We start from the raw sequence: 14314 nt of genomic DNA, 5'->3' as shown, positions 1-14314 counted from the left end.
CCAAAGGCCACTTTTTATTGTGGCTTTGTAAAAGGGCCCCTGTGTCACTGAGATCTTGGTACTGTCACTTCCTCTTTTTTATTTTTTACTCTCCTGCTCCTCTGTAATTGTGGTGGAATTGGAAGCAGGAATAGGCTCTTGGAACTATTAATCTTCATTAATAACTAGGGATTTTGGCCCTGCTTCATATCCCCGCTCAGCCCAATGTACCTTGTTTATTCATTGCAGCCACAGTCCTACGCTAGGGGCCTTGCACCAATGCTCCCTTTTGAACCTTGTTGGTGTCACCCATGAAAAATGCCCATGACTCGATGTCCATCTCCATCCTTTGCTGATTCAGGAAATAGAAGATCTAATTTGAGTGTTAAGGAGGGGTCTCACACACACTCTCTCTCTCACACTGTGTCTCACATACGCCCTTGCACACACTCTCATTCTCACACACGCTCTCTCTCTCACAGACACACTCGCACCCAGACTCACTCTCTCTCTCTCTCTCTCTCACACACACACACACTCGCACATTCACTCTCTCTCACACACACAGTCACTCTCACATACACTCTCTCAAACATACACACTCCGAGGAAAACCTTGCTAGCGCCCGTTTCATTTGTGTCAGAAACGGGCCTTTTTTACTAGTCTATAATAAAAGGAGCACCTGAGTAACCTTGGTTCTGAAACACAGTTGAGCACTATTGCTCCTTAAGAATTCATTCTCTTATTTGCTCTGTCTCCCCCCCATGTCTCACCAGTAGATGGAAGGCCAGTGCAAGACATGGAAGGGTGAAACTCAAGGCCAACACAGAGACAGGTCAGACCAGTTTCAAGCAGGTGTTGGTTGATAATCTGTTTTTCTTCCGCAGTACAATAACAGCTACAACAGTAGGAAAATTCCCTGGCTTTGCACCCTGCTAAAAGTATTCAATTACGTCCCTATTTAAGAGCCGCTAAGTGACAAGTTTTTGAAGGAGTTTTTCTCTCCATAATTTTGAAAAGTTAATATAGTGCAGAATACCACTCAACAGGTTAGAAAACTCATATTTATAGTGACAGACCAGAACAGAGAAGAGCTGACTGAATCTACATTAGAGACAGCCAGAGCAGAACCTCGAATGGGCAGAATCCCCACAACAGGGCAACAGGAGGAGGAAATGACATCGGCAGGCTCAGATCAGGTAACACTGGAATTTTCCAGGGTTCTCCGCTTAAAGAAATGAGTTACTCTTTTAGTCTAACTAAGGAAAGGTGACTCTCTGGCACGGGGAAAGTGCCTGCCAAAAATCAGTAGAAACAGGGCCAGTCTGGGAGTGCCAGCATTTCCATTTAGGAAAGGCAACACAAGGGAGTTTTGCTTAAAGAGCTAGGGATGTTTCATTCCTGAGTAATAGCTAGGGCTTCTGTTCTTAGAGGTGGATTTGTTTTAAATGAGGGGGGGAGGGAGAGGGGAACCAAAATGTCAGGGTTTTTTTTTTCCTGCGTCATAAATAGCGTGCACTCTTCTGAAAAAAGTGCGAACCACTGGTGTGTACACTATTGAGAAATAGTGAGCTTTGGGGTGGAGCTGGAAATCGGTTCATTTGGCCCCTCCAATCAAAAAGACGTTCAACTGCTCCTGCAATAAACAACTGTACGTCCTCCCTTGCTTGTTAGAGCACCAGTCTTGACATCCAGAGGTGGCCAGTTCAAATCTCACTACTGCTATTTATTTATTTGCTGCATTTGTATCCCACATTTTCCCACCTCTTTGCCGGCTCAATGTGGCTTACATTATGCCGTAATGGCGATCGCCATTTCCGGAATGAGAAGTACAGAATATTATTGCAATTAAAGTGCAGAAAATATAAAGTAAATTAGAAGTAAATAAATCAGTGGCGTTCCTGGCCTGGATGGCACCCGGGGCGGATCGCCGATGCTCCCCCCCCCCCCCACTAAATGACACCTCCCCCCCTCCGGCGAAATGACATCCCCCCCCCCGGGTGCACGCCGCTGGGGGGGGGGGGTGCCACGGCGCGCGCCTGCTCCGAGTTCGCTAACGTCGCTCGTTCGCTGCAGCTCCCTCTGCCCCAGAACAGTAACCTGTTCCGGGGCAGAGGGAGCTGCAGCGAACGAGCGAAGTTAGCGAACTCGGAGCAGGCGCATGCCGCGGCACCCCCCAGCGGCGTGCACCCAGGGCGGGCCGCCCTCCCCTTGGTACGCCACTGAAATAAATATACAATTCAATTCAGGTATTTGAGATCAAGGGTAATGTAATGTAAGCTACATTGAGCCTGCAAATAGGTGGGAAAAGATGGGATACAAATGCAACAAATAAATCAATCAATCAATCAATAATGTGATTAAATTAATCAAACAAAAGAGTTCAATGTTAACTTGTTCTGGTAAAGTTTAGATGTCAGGTCATTTATGAAGGATCCTTTTGATAAGTCTCTTTGAACAGGTTAGTCTTTAGTAATTTCCGGAAGGCTGCCAGATCGTGCGTTGTTTTTATGGCATTCGGCAGTGCGTTCCAAAGTCGCGTGCAGATGTAGGAGAAGCCAGATGCATATATTGATTTATATTTAATTCCCCTACAATTGGGGTAATGGAGGTTCAAGAATGTGCGTGATGAACTTTTTGTGTTTCTTGCTGGTAGGCCTATGAGGTCTGACATATATATCGGGGCCTCGCCATGAATAATTTTGTGAACCAGGGTGCAGGTACTTGTGCTCTTGGGTAAGTCACTTAAACCTCCATTACCTCATGCACAGAATTAGATTGGGAGCCTGACAGGGAAATGTCCAGTGTACCCGAATATAAATCACCTTGAGCTGCTACTGAAAAAGGTGTGAGCAAAATCCAAATAAATACATGTATTTCTTCTATAGGTCTAGTAAATTCTACTCTTATGTGAGTACAAAGAAAGTATACCATCCGCACATTTAAGTCCTGGGATTTTGTCACTTTCACTCCTGAGCTGTTTTGGTACCTGCAAGGAATATAAATATCAAAATGCACTGGCTGTAAGTTCAAAAACAAGGATGGGCCAGTCTCCTTCCAGCAACCAGGCTACTTTTCTTTATTATTATTTTGTTAATTATTTGTAAAATGTATTTATTTTAAAAGTTCATAACCCACTCTCTTGTATTGTTAGTTTAAATTGAACTATTTAGCATCTTATTTTATTTAGTTATGATGTGTTTTATATTATCATTTGTTAGATTGTAAAACCGCTTTGCCAGCTTATTTTCAAAAGAGAAAGACGCCCATATTCCGACCCAAATCGGGAGATGGGCGCCTTTCTCTCATGGGTGCCCAAATCGGTATAATCGAAAGCCGATTTTGGGCACCTCCAACTGCAGTCTGTCACGGGAACGAACAAAGTTGACGGGGGCGTATCAGAGGCTTGGTGAAGGCGGAACTGGGGCGTGTTTATCAGCCGAGGAGAGCTGGGTGCCCTCGTCCGATAATGGAAAAAAGAAGGGCGGCAGTAGCGAGAATTTGGGCCGCTTTTTTAAAACCCTTTTTTTTCACGAACAAGTCCCCAAAAAGTGCCCCAACTGCCCAGATGACCACCGGAAGGAATCGGGGATGACCTCCCCTGACTCCCCCAGTGGTCACTAACCCCCTCCCACCAAAAAAAAAGAACTTGAAAAACTTTTTTTCCGAGCCTTTATGCCAGCCTCAAATGTCATACCCAGCTCCATCACAGTAGTATGCAGGTCCCTGGAGCAGTTGTTAGTAGGTGCAGTGGACTTCAGGCAGGTGGACCCAGGCCCATCCCCCCTACCTGTTACACTTGTGCTGCTAAATGGGAGCGCTCCAAACCTCCCCCAAAACCCACTGTACCCACATCTAGGTGCCCCCCTTCATCCCTTAGGGCTATGGTAATGGTGTAGAGTTGTGGGCAGTGGGTTTTGGGGGGATTTGGGGGGCTCAGCACACAAGGTAAGGGAGCTATGGACTTGGGAGGTATTTTAATTTTTTTTTTTACTTTTTACAAGTGCCCCCTAGGGTGCCCGGTTGGTGTCCTGGCATGTGAGGGGGACCAGTGCATTACGAATCCTGGCCCCTCCCACGATCAAATGCCTTGGAGTTGTTCGTTTTTGAGCTGGGCGGCTTCGGTTTCCATCATCGCTGAAAACCGATACCGCCCAGCTCAAATCCGCCCAAATTCGATGCATTTGCCCGGCACCAAACGTAATATCGAAACAAAAGATGGACGCCCATCTTTTTCGAAAATACGGTCTGTCCCGCCCCTTCGTGGACCCATGCTCGGAGATAGTCGCCCATGGAGATGGGCGTCCGCGTTCCATTATGCCCCTCTTGGTGTCCTGTGGTGTAACGCAGTACATCAAACGATTAAATCAAATCAAACATTCAGGAAAAACACACACAATAAAAATAAAAGAATAGACAAAACACTTCAATTTAGCTTGTTGTTTGTTACTGTCAACTATATGAAACATTAAAACCAAGAATGCTTTGAGGGATTTCTTAAAAACTTCTAGGCTTTTGAGCTCATATTTAGCAGGTAAACTGTTCCATAATTTGGGGCCCACAATGTAAAAAATATTATTCTGATACTCATCCAGTTTCACAAAATGAAAAGAAGGAACATGCAGTCGGTTTTGTGTACCTGACCTAAGGAGCCTAGTAGGTTGATATGTACATAAGCTTGAGGTAATTACAACCAGGGCATTGTATATCCCATCCCTCATTCCCTCCTTACCAATGCTTAGTGCACAATAACAGGGTGTTGCAGCTTATCAGCCGATGCGTTCATCGAGATCTGAAAATACCAAACAGCTGGATATATCCAGGCTGTAAACTATCTATTATGCAGAGACCAAGGCAGCTGTGTTTTCTGCAACCGGCCCTTTGCTGTGGAATCACCTACAAGGGTATTTGTCCCTGTGTGCCTATTTAGGACAGTTTAGGAAGTATCTGAAAATGCATTTGTTCCTGCAGGCTTTTTATGTGAATTGAGATAACAGGTTGACAGTGTTATGTGGGCGGTAGTGTTTGATGTGTGTGTATGTGTGGGGTTTTTGTGTGTGTGTTTTATGATGGTTTTATCATGTTTGTTTTATTGTTATCCACTTAGTTTAAGCAGCATATAAATGTGATAATTATTTTTTACAATTATGTGTTTCAAAAATATAGTATACAGTAAACATATGAATACGACGAAATCACAACATATCCAGAAAAATTCTTTGAACAATAAGGGGCACTTTTGCAAAGGCACAGCAAGTCCACTGCGGGCTTGCCGTGCGCCAATTCAGCACTACCGCCGGGCTACCTCAGGAGCCCAGTGGTACTACCTGCCCCCACCATGTGCCATTTCCAGCGTGTCAGGGTGTTTTAATTTTTTTTGTAGCGCCCTGGTTATCACCGGGTTCGCGTGGGCTCCCCCAGGAAATGGCCGCACGGCAAGTGTTTCACTTACCGCAGGCCCATTTCTGTTACCAGCTCAGAAATTCCCTTTTACCAGGTGGTAGTAAAAGGGGGCTTTGGTGCGTGGAAAACCCATGTGTCCACACCCCCACTTGGTAAACAGGGCCCTAAATAAATTGAAATATACAATGTGATCATATGTTGTTTTTAGTCCACACGTAGTAAAGGAAGAAGCTAAGAATCCAGGGAAAAATCACTTAAAGGAAAGTAAAGATAGGGTGGAGGTTACTCCAGTCAACATATCCGGGATACAGAAGGCTCAATTACTGAGGGGTGCTAAGTTTTGCTTTAGACCCATTAGCCACAAAAGCTGAAAGTTGTGTTGGGTCCAAAAAAACAAAAAAAAACCCATAACGAACACATTTACAGGGATATTGGAGAACAGCAATAAGAACCGTCTTCTCTTCTTCTGGGTCACCCAAGACACATCAGGAAACGCTTGCATCTTACAGTTCTTAAACATCAAACATATAAAATGCGAGTGACCGTACTCACCCGCAAATGCGCAGTAGAGACTTCCCTCTGTGTCCCGCCCCCGCGTCAATACGCTCCCCCCCCCCCCGTGGTCACCGCTACCGGTCCCCCCCCCCCCGGAGTCGCCGCCCCCTCCACCTGGCCCGGGCCCTCTCTTCGCTATTGAACTTACATCACCGAAAACGCAGCAGGGCAGATCAGCTGAGCTCCCGTCGGCCTTCCTTCCCTGCCTGTGTCCCGCCCTCGCTGACGTTATGTCACACGAGGGCGGGACACAGGCAGAGAAGGAAGGCCAACGGCAGCTCAGCTGATCTGCCCTGCTGCGTTTTTGGCGATGTAAGTTCAATAGCGAAGAGAGGGCCCGGGCCGGGTGGAGGGGGGCGGCGGCGGCGACTGGGAGGGGGACCAGCAGGGGTGGCGACCTTGGGGGAGGGGAGGGCAGGAGAAATGCTGGACATGGGAGGTATCAGAAGGAGGGGGGCCTTGGAGCTGGGAGGGAGGGACAGAGGGCCTTGCAGCTGGCAGGGAAGGAGGGGGGCCTTGGAGCTGGGAGGGAGGGGCCCTTGGAGCTGGGATGGGGGGAAGGAACGGAGGGGGTCCTTTGGAGCTGGGAGGGAATGGGGCCTTGGAACTGAGAGGGAGGGCAGGGGGCCTTGGAGCTGAGGGGGAGGGACGGAGGGGGGCCTTGGAGCTGGCAGGGAAGGAGGGAGAGCAGGGGGCCTTGCAGCGGCGAGGTGGGGGGGGAGGGGGCCCTGGAAAACCCCCATACCAATACTCGCCCGTTTTAACAGGCTTAACGGCTAGTATCTCTATATTTAAAGAACATTTTCATACGTCATTCCCCATCGGAATCCAATGCTGATTGCAGCAAAAGTGTTGCAGGAACCAAAAACCTCCATATCTGATCTTTCAAGAAAGTTCGTAAGATCCAAACTGTCCATAGATACTCCAGACAGCTGAAGAAGAGGACAGTTTCTTTTTTGCACTGACAAAGAAGGGCTATCTTCGAAAGCTAATCAAATAATGTATTAAGTTGGTCCAATAGAAAAAGGTATCATTTTCTTTTCCGTGTTTTATTTTATTCTATTTCTATTGATTACCTTTTTTGCAGTTGGAAGAAGATAAACTCTTGAAATTGGAGGAATGGAGGATTCTGGAACTTTTAAGAATTCGAGAATTTCTTAAACGTATCATAGGGAGAAATAGAAAAAAAACTTTTGGAAAATTGATCAGACACACATTTTGACATCTGACCACATTCTCTAACATTTCAACTTTGTTTCTCAAATTCGCACTATCCTTCATTCAGATTTCTCCATGTGATTCTAGAGTTTGCAATTTCTCTTCAAAAGTCCCAGACTTTTTTTTTTTCTAGGTCAGAAATTTCTGTCTTCAAGGGAGTCAGAAAGCAAAGACTCTACATTTAGAGAGAGTTTTTGCATTTGAGTACCCAAATTCACTTGGAGGAGTGGAGGAGTGGCCTAGTGGTTAGAGTGGTGGACTTTGGGTTCGATTCCCACTGCAGGCACAGGCAGCTCCTTGTGACTCGGGGCAAGTCACTTAACCCTCCATTGGCCCCATGTAAGCTGCATTGAGCCTGCCATGAGTGGGAAAGCGCAGGGTACAAATGTAACAAAAATAAAATAGATACTATTGGAGATTCTACATGGAATGTTGCTACTATTGGAGATTCTACATGGAATGTTGCTATTCCACTAGCAACATTCCATGTAGAAGGCTGCGCAGGCTTCTGTTTCTGTGAGTCTGACGTCCTGCACGTATGTGCAGGACGTCAGACTCACAGAAGCAGAAGCCTGCGCGGCCACCTTGGTGATCTGCAAGGGCCGACTTCTACATGGAATGTTGCTAGTGGAATAGCAACATTCCATGTAGAATCTCAAATAGCAACAGTGGAGGAGTGGCCTAGTGGTTAGGGTGGTGGACTTTGGTCCTGGGGAACTAAGGAACTGAGTTCGATTCCCACTTCAGGCACAGGCAGCTCCTTGTGACTCTGGGCAAGTCACTTAACCCTCCATTGCCCCATGTACAAATAAGTACCTGTATACAATATGTAAGCTGCATTGAGCCTGCCATGAGTGGGAAAACGCGGGGTACAAATGTAATAAAAAAAAAATAAAAATAGTGCTTCCCAAATAGATTAAACGTTGAATCCCTGAGGCTGCAGCAAGGGAATCATCTCAGCTCCAACACTGATGGAAATACTCACAGCTGTTCCAGTGTTTGAGCCCCCAGTGACCTTTGGCAGCTTCGCAGACACCAAAGACTGAGCTTCCTGTAACGGACACAGCTGTCAGTTCTTCCCACGAAAAATCTGACAGAGGCTTCCTCTTCTGCCTGGTTTTTGCCACGGCTCCGGAATATTGACTTTGCTACAAAGATGCCGGAGGCAGGCAGTTGTGTCACAGTACTCCTCTCTTTGGGAGACAGAGTGATGTCTTTGAGGGGGGCAAGCTGACCCTTCCCCCAGCCAAAATGCTCTCCAAAGGTTTGGTAGATCTATGAACCACCTATGAGTCCATCTGCCCTGCTATAACTGAGGAAACACCCAGATCCATCGGGTAGACCCGAGTTTCCAATCTTCGTTTCACCGTAGGAAAACAGGTAGAGTAAGGTCCACATGTCTTGAAATGAGATTGAAGGGGAGCAGACTCAAGAAAAACGTCAGGAAGTATTTTTTCACAGAGAGAGTAGTGGATGCTTGGAATGCCCTCCCGCGGGAGGTGGTGGAAATGAAAACGGTAACAGAATTCAAACACGCGTGGGATAAACATAAAGGAATCCTGTTCAGAAGGAATGGATCCTCAGGAGCTTAGCCGAGATTGGGTGGCAGAGCCGGTGGCGGGAGGCGGGGATAGTGCTGGGCAGACTTATACGGTCTGTGCCAGAGCCGGTGGTTGGGAGGCAGGGATAGTGCTGGACAGACTTACACGGTCTGTGCCCTGAAAAGGACAGGTACAAATCAAGGTAAGGCATACACAAAAAGTAGCACATATGAGTTTATCTTGTTGGGCAGACTGGATGGACCGTGCAGGTCTTTTTCTGCCGTCATTTACTATGTTACTATGTCTTGGAACTCCTCACAGTACTACCTTGAAAGATCTCATGTTTGAGTTTAGCTCGTGCCTAGTTCAGTTTTTATTCTACTCCTTTGTCCGTCTCCTGAGGGCACTCCTCTTCCTTCCAGTTCTCCTGATATTCCTTGTTTGTCAGCCTTCACAGCAGCCTACCCCGGATTCCTCTGGACCATGTTCCGGTGCACTGGAGTCTTAGGCTTCAAACTCATCGCCACCACCACCCCCTCATGTAAAATGTATTACCCCTCTCTTCTTCCCTCATCTCCTCCCCCTTTAGGATTGCTTGTTTGAATATTTGCTCACTAAGCAGTAAAGTTCATTTACTTCATTCTTATATTGATCAGGTTCACCCCAACATTTTTTGCCCAGTGGAATCCTGGCTCACTGATTCTGATTCCAATTTCTTTCCCATCACCAACCACTGAGGAAGGGGGGAATAGCAACATTCCATGTAGAATCTCCAATAGTATCTATTTTATTTTTGTTGCATTTGTACCCTGCGCTTTCCCACTCATGGCAGGCTCAATGCGGCTTACATGGGGCAATGGAGGGTTAAGTGACTTGCCCAGAGTCACAAGGAGCTGCCTGTGCCTGAAGTGGGAATTGAACTCAGTTCCTCAGGACCAAAGTCCACCACCCTAACCACTAGGCCACTCACTGTTGCTACTATTTGAGATTCTACATGGAATGTTGCTATTCCACTAGCAACATTCCATGTAGAAGTCGGCCCTTGCAGATCACCAATGTGGCCGCGCAGGCTTCTGCTTCTGTGAGTCTGACGTCCTGCACGTACGTGCAGGACGTCAGACTCACAGAAACAGAAGCCTGCACAGCCTTCTACATGGAATGTTGCTAGTGGAATAGCAACATTCCATGTAGAATCTCCAATAGTAGCAACATTCCATTGTAGCAACATTCCATGTAGAATCTCCAATAGTATCTATTTTATTTTTGTTGCATTTGTACCCTGCGCTTTCCCACTCATGGCAGGCTCAATGCGGCTTACATGGGGCAATGGAGGGTTAAGTGACTTGCCCCGAGTCACAAGGAGCTACCTGTGCCTGAAGTGGGAATCGAACCCAGTTCCCCAGGACCAAAGTCCACCACCCTAACCACTAGGCCACTCCTCCACTGTTGCTACTATTTGAGATTCTACATGGAATGTTGCTATTTCACTAGAAGTCGGCCCTTGCAGATCACCAAGGTGGCCGCGCAGGCTTCTGCTTCTGTGAGTCTGACGTCCTGCACGTACTCACAGAAACAGAAGCCTGCGCAGCCTTCTACATTTGTACCCCGCGCTTTCCCAGGCTCAATGCGGCTTACATGGGGCAATGGAGGGTTAAGTGACTTGCCCAGAGTCACAAGGAGCTGCCTGTGCCTGAAGTGCGAATCCAACTCAGTTCCTCAGGACCAAAGTCCACCACCCTAACCACTAGGCCACTCCTCCACGTTGGAATATCTTTCCTTTACCCCCATTCCCCCATTATGCTTGAGTCTCATTAGTTAATAATCTTCTTCTCTATCTGCTGTGTATTGTTTTCGCACTCATTTTGTCTTATTCTCTCACCATCCCGTCCTTCTCGGTGATCTTAAAATTCATGTGATGAATTTCTCTTATTTCTGATATGGGCCTCACACAGCTTGCTTCCAGTCCCACGCACTCTGCTGGACCCACTTCTGATGCATTACCCACCCCTCCTTCATACAGTATGTAACAGCTCTGGGGCCTGGGCTCCACGTCCTAACTATTCCTAAGGTGTGAGCAAAATATAAATAACCAGGATCTCAAAAGCTTTCATCTCAATATAAAGCTTCACTTCTTATGCTAAAAAGTCCTATTTATCTAAACTCCTGCAGCGTGAAACTCATTGGTCCTGTCTCTTCCATCCCCATCCAACTCCTTACAGCTTTTTTTCTTGGTTTGACCTTCCAACTCCAACCCATGTTGCCATCTGCCCCACCTAATGATGCTCTACCAGCCTTCCTGCGCTCTATGGTGATCACTACTCTCACCATAGGAGTGTTTCCTGATCTCTGGAAACAGGCCGTGATACGTCCATATAATCAAAAATCCCAAAATAGATCACACTTTTTTTTGATAACAATTTCAAACCCATCTCTAATTTATTACTACTACTACTACTACTACTTAACATTTCTAGAGCGCTACTAGGGTTACGCAGCGCTATACAAAATAAACAAAGAAGGACAGTCCCTGCTCAAAGGAGCTTACAATCTAATAGATAAGAGTGAGACAAATATAGGACAATCAAGCCATTGTGACATCACTGATGAGGTTGGCTCTTAGGCATTGGTGGAATGAGGCATTATGACATCACAATGTCAGCTCTGGTTAAATCACTGCTATATGTAATACTACTACTACTACTTAACATTTCTAGAGCGCTACTAGGGTTACGCAGCGCTGTACAGTTTAACAAAGAAGGACAGTCCCTGCTCAAAGGAGCTTACAATCTAAAGAACGAAATGTCAAGTTGGGGCAGTCTAGATTTCTTGGGTAGAGGTGTAGAGGTTAGGTGCCGAAGGCGACCTTGAAGAGATGGGCTTTAAGCAGAGAGTTGAAGATAATTTATCCTTTGTGTCTAAAGTAGCCAAAGATTGTGGAACAGTGGCGTAGCCACAGGTGGGCTTGGGTGAGCCAGGGCCCACCCATTTATGGCTCAGGCCCACCCAACTAGTAGCAAGTGGTTAGTGGTAACTGGTGGGAATCCCAAGCTCCGCCAGCTGAAGATTTCCCCCTGATGATGGTAACAAAAGCGTTACTCTCCACGACACCAGCACCTGTGCATACTCAGTTTTCAGTGCACTCCTGCTGTCAAGGCAGAAAGAAGCGTTTTCCCACCAGCTGAGATTTTTTTTTTTTTTTGGGGGGGGGGGGGAACACTTGGTGCCCACCCAATTCTTGCCTGGGCCCACCCAAAATCTGTTGTCTGGCTACGCCCCTGTTGTGGAAGCTCAACTCATCAACTATCTGGAAAAGAATAACGAGTTACACCCTTGCCTTGCAGGTTTCTGTGCACATCACTCCACTGAGCTGACTTCACTGATACAGGGCAGTGGGAAGAATGTCCTTTTGTGCTCCCTAGATAGCCATATACTTCTTCAAAGACTGACCCCAGTATCTCCAGTGTGCTCTTCTCCTGGTTCTACTCCTGGGCAACCTACAAATGCACTCGATCTGCAGCCCCTCCTGACCTCTCTACCCTCATCTCCCCTTACGTTCCTACCTGTAACCTCCGCTCTCAAGACAAATCCCTCCTCTCAGTACCCTTCTCCACCACCGCCATCTCCAGGCTCCGCCCTTTCTGCCTCGCCTCACCCCATGCCTGGAATAATCTCCCTGAGCCCATACGCCAGGCCCCCTCCCTGCCCATCTTCAAAGCCTTGCTCAAAGCCCACCTCTTCAATGTCGCCTTCGGCACCTAACCACCATACCTCTATTCAGGAAATCTAGACTGCCCCCACTTGACATTTCGCCCATTAGATTGTAAGCTCTTTTGAGCAGGGACTGTCGTTTTTTGTTAAACTGTAAAGCGCTGCGTAACTCTAGTAGCGCTCTAGAAATGTTAAGTAGTAGTAGTAGTAAGTCACTTAACCCTCCATTGCCCCAGGTACAAAGTAAGTACCACATTGACAGCAGCTACAGAAAGGCAGTATATCAAATCCCATCCCCCCTTTCCCTGGTAAAAAGGGAAACATCCTTTTTCAAAATGACAACAACCGTAAAATAAAGCTACAGGGCCTAGAAAGGTCCTGCATTTACAGATTCCAAGGCAGAGAGTGTCAGAACGCACAGTGCACGCGCGGTAAACTTGAGCGCAATGCAGGAATCTTCACAAGCTCGTGATGCTCTTCACTGGACACAGCGAAGACGAGGTGCAACCACTGGAGGTGGAGGGTCCCTCAAAAACCTACGTTAACAGTAGTGCAGCAAAAGGAGGAGCAGGATGATCTGGCTCTTTCAATAACCCAGGGAGACGTATGTAGTTACAAATAGAGAATGACACGGGGACGGGGAACCGCAGTATCCACGGAGATGGGGATGGGGCGGGAATGGGGACAGAACCCACAGGGATGGGGACAAACTTTGTCCCCGTGTCATTTTCTTCTTTGAAGCCTGTTAATGAACCGGACTGTTATTTATGTTTGAGTGATGCCTACAAAGATATTTTGATTTTTTGAAAAAACAAGCAAACATACTGGCCACAACTAGCAAAGTTTGCATGGGGGATCCTGTACATCCTGCTACCAGCACATCTTTTAAGAAGACAACTTCTATTCCAGGAAGGACTGTGGAAGACATGAGAGCTAGACTGAATCCTGAGATTATTGATGACTTCTTATTCATCCACAGATTTAAAAAACATAGCAGTGCTTCATAGGGCATATTTTTCCCCTCTAGGGTATATAAAACGGGTTGTATTTTATACCCCTGGACATTTTAACAGTGTGAATTAGGATTCCTTGATGTAGTAGAAATCAGCTATTGTTAGGGTTGGAAGGGTAGAGGGTGGTGGTGGGAAGGAGGGTTATTATAGCTGCTCATTGTTATTATTGTTCTCTATTTGTAATTTATACACAACAGTTGCACAGCATATGGTTCCTTTTTATATTTTAATAAAAAGATTTAAATATAAAATCATAAGTGTTCGAGGCTTCTGCAGATGAGGACAGAGCCCACGGGACGGGGACGGGGCGGGGATGGAGACAGGGCCTGCGGGGACAGAGACAGAACCTATGGGGATGGGGCAGGGATGGAGACAGGGCTTGCGGGGACAGGGCGAGGACAGAAACCACGGGGAATGGGCAGGGACAAACTTTGTCCCCATGTCATTCTCTAGTTACAAAGTCTTTATTAATGAGCTTTGCCGCTGCAGGCTTTGGAAGTATCCATTTTTGACTGATTTGGATCGTGACATCCCATTACTTTACATAAGTACATAAGTGTTGCCATACTGGGAAAGACCAAAGGTCCATCGAGCCCAGCATCCTGTTTCCAACAGTGGCCAATCCAGGTCACAAATACCCGGCAAGATCCTAAAAATGTACAAAACATTTTATACTGCTTATGCCAGAAACAGTGGATTTTCCCCAAGTCCATTTAATAAAGGTCTATGGACTTTTCCTTTAGGAAGCTGTCCAAACCTTTTTTAAACTCCGCTAAGCTAACCGCCTTTACCACATTCTCTGGCAACGAATTCCAGAGTTTAATTACACGTTGAGTGAAGAAAATTTTTCTCCGATTTGTTTTAAATTTACTAAATTGTAGCTTCATCACATGCCCC

Source organism: Microcaecilia unicolor, chromosome 8 (genome assembly GCF_901765095.1).
Source record: "Microcaecilia unicolor chromosome 8, aMicUni1.1, whole genome shotgun sequence".
Taxonomy (NCBI): Eukaryota; Metazoa; Chordata; class Amphibia; order Gymnophiona; family Siphonopidae; genus Microcaecilia; species Microcaecilia unicolor.
The sequence above is the reverse complement of the archived record's forward strand: the minus strand, read 5'-3'. Positions refer to the sequence as shown.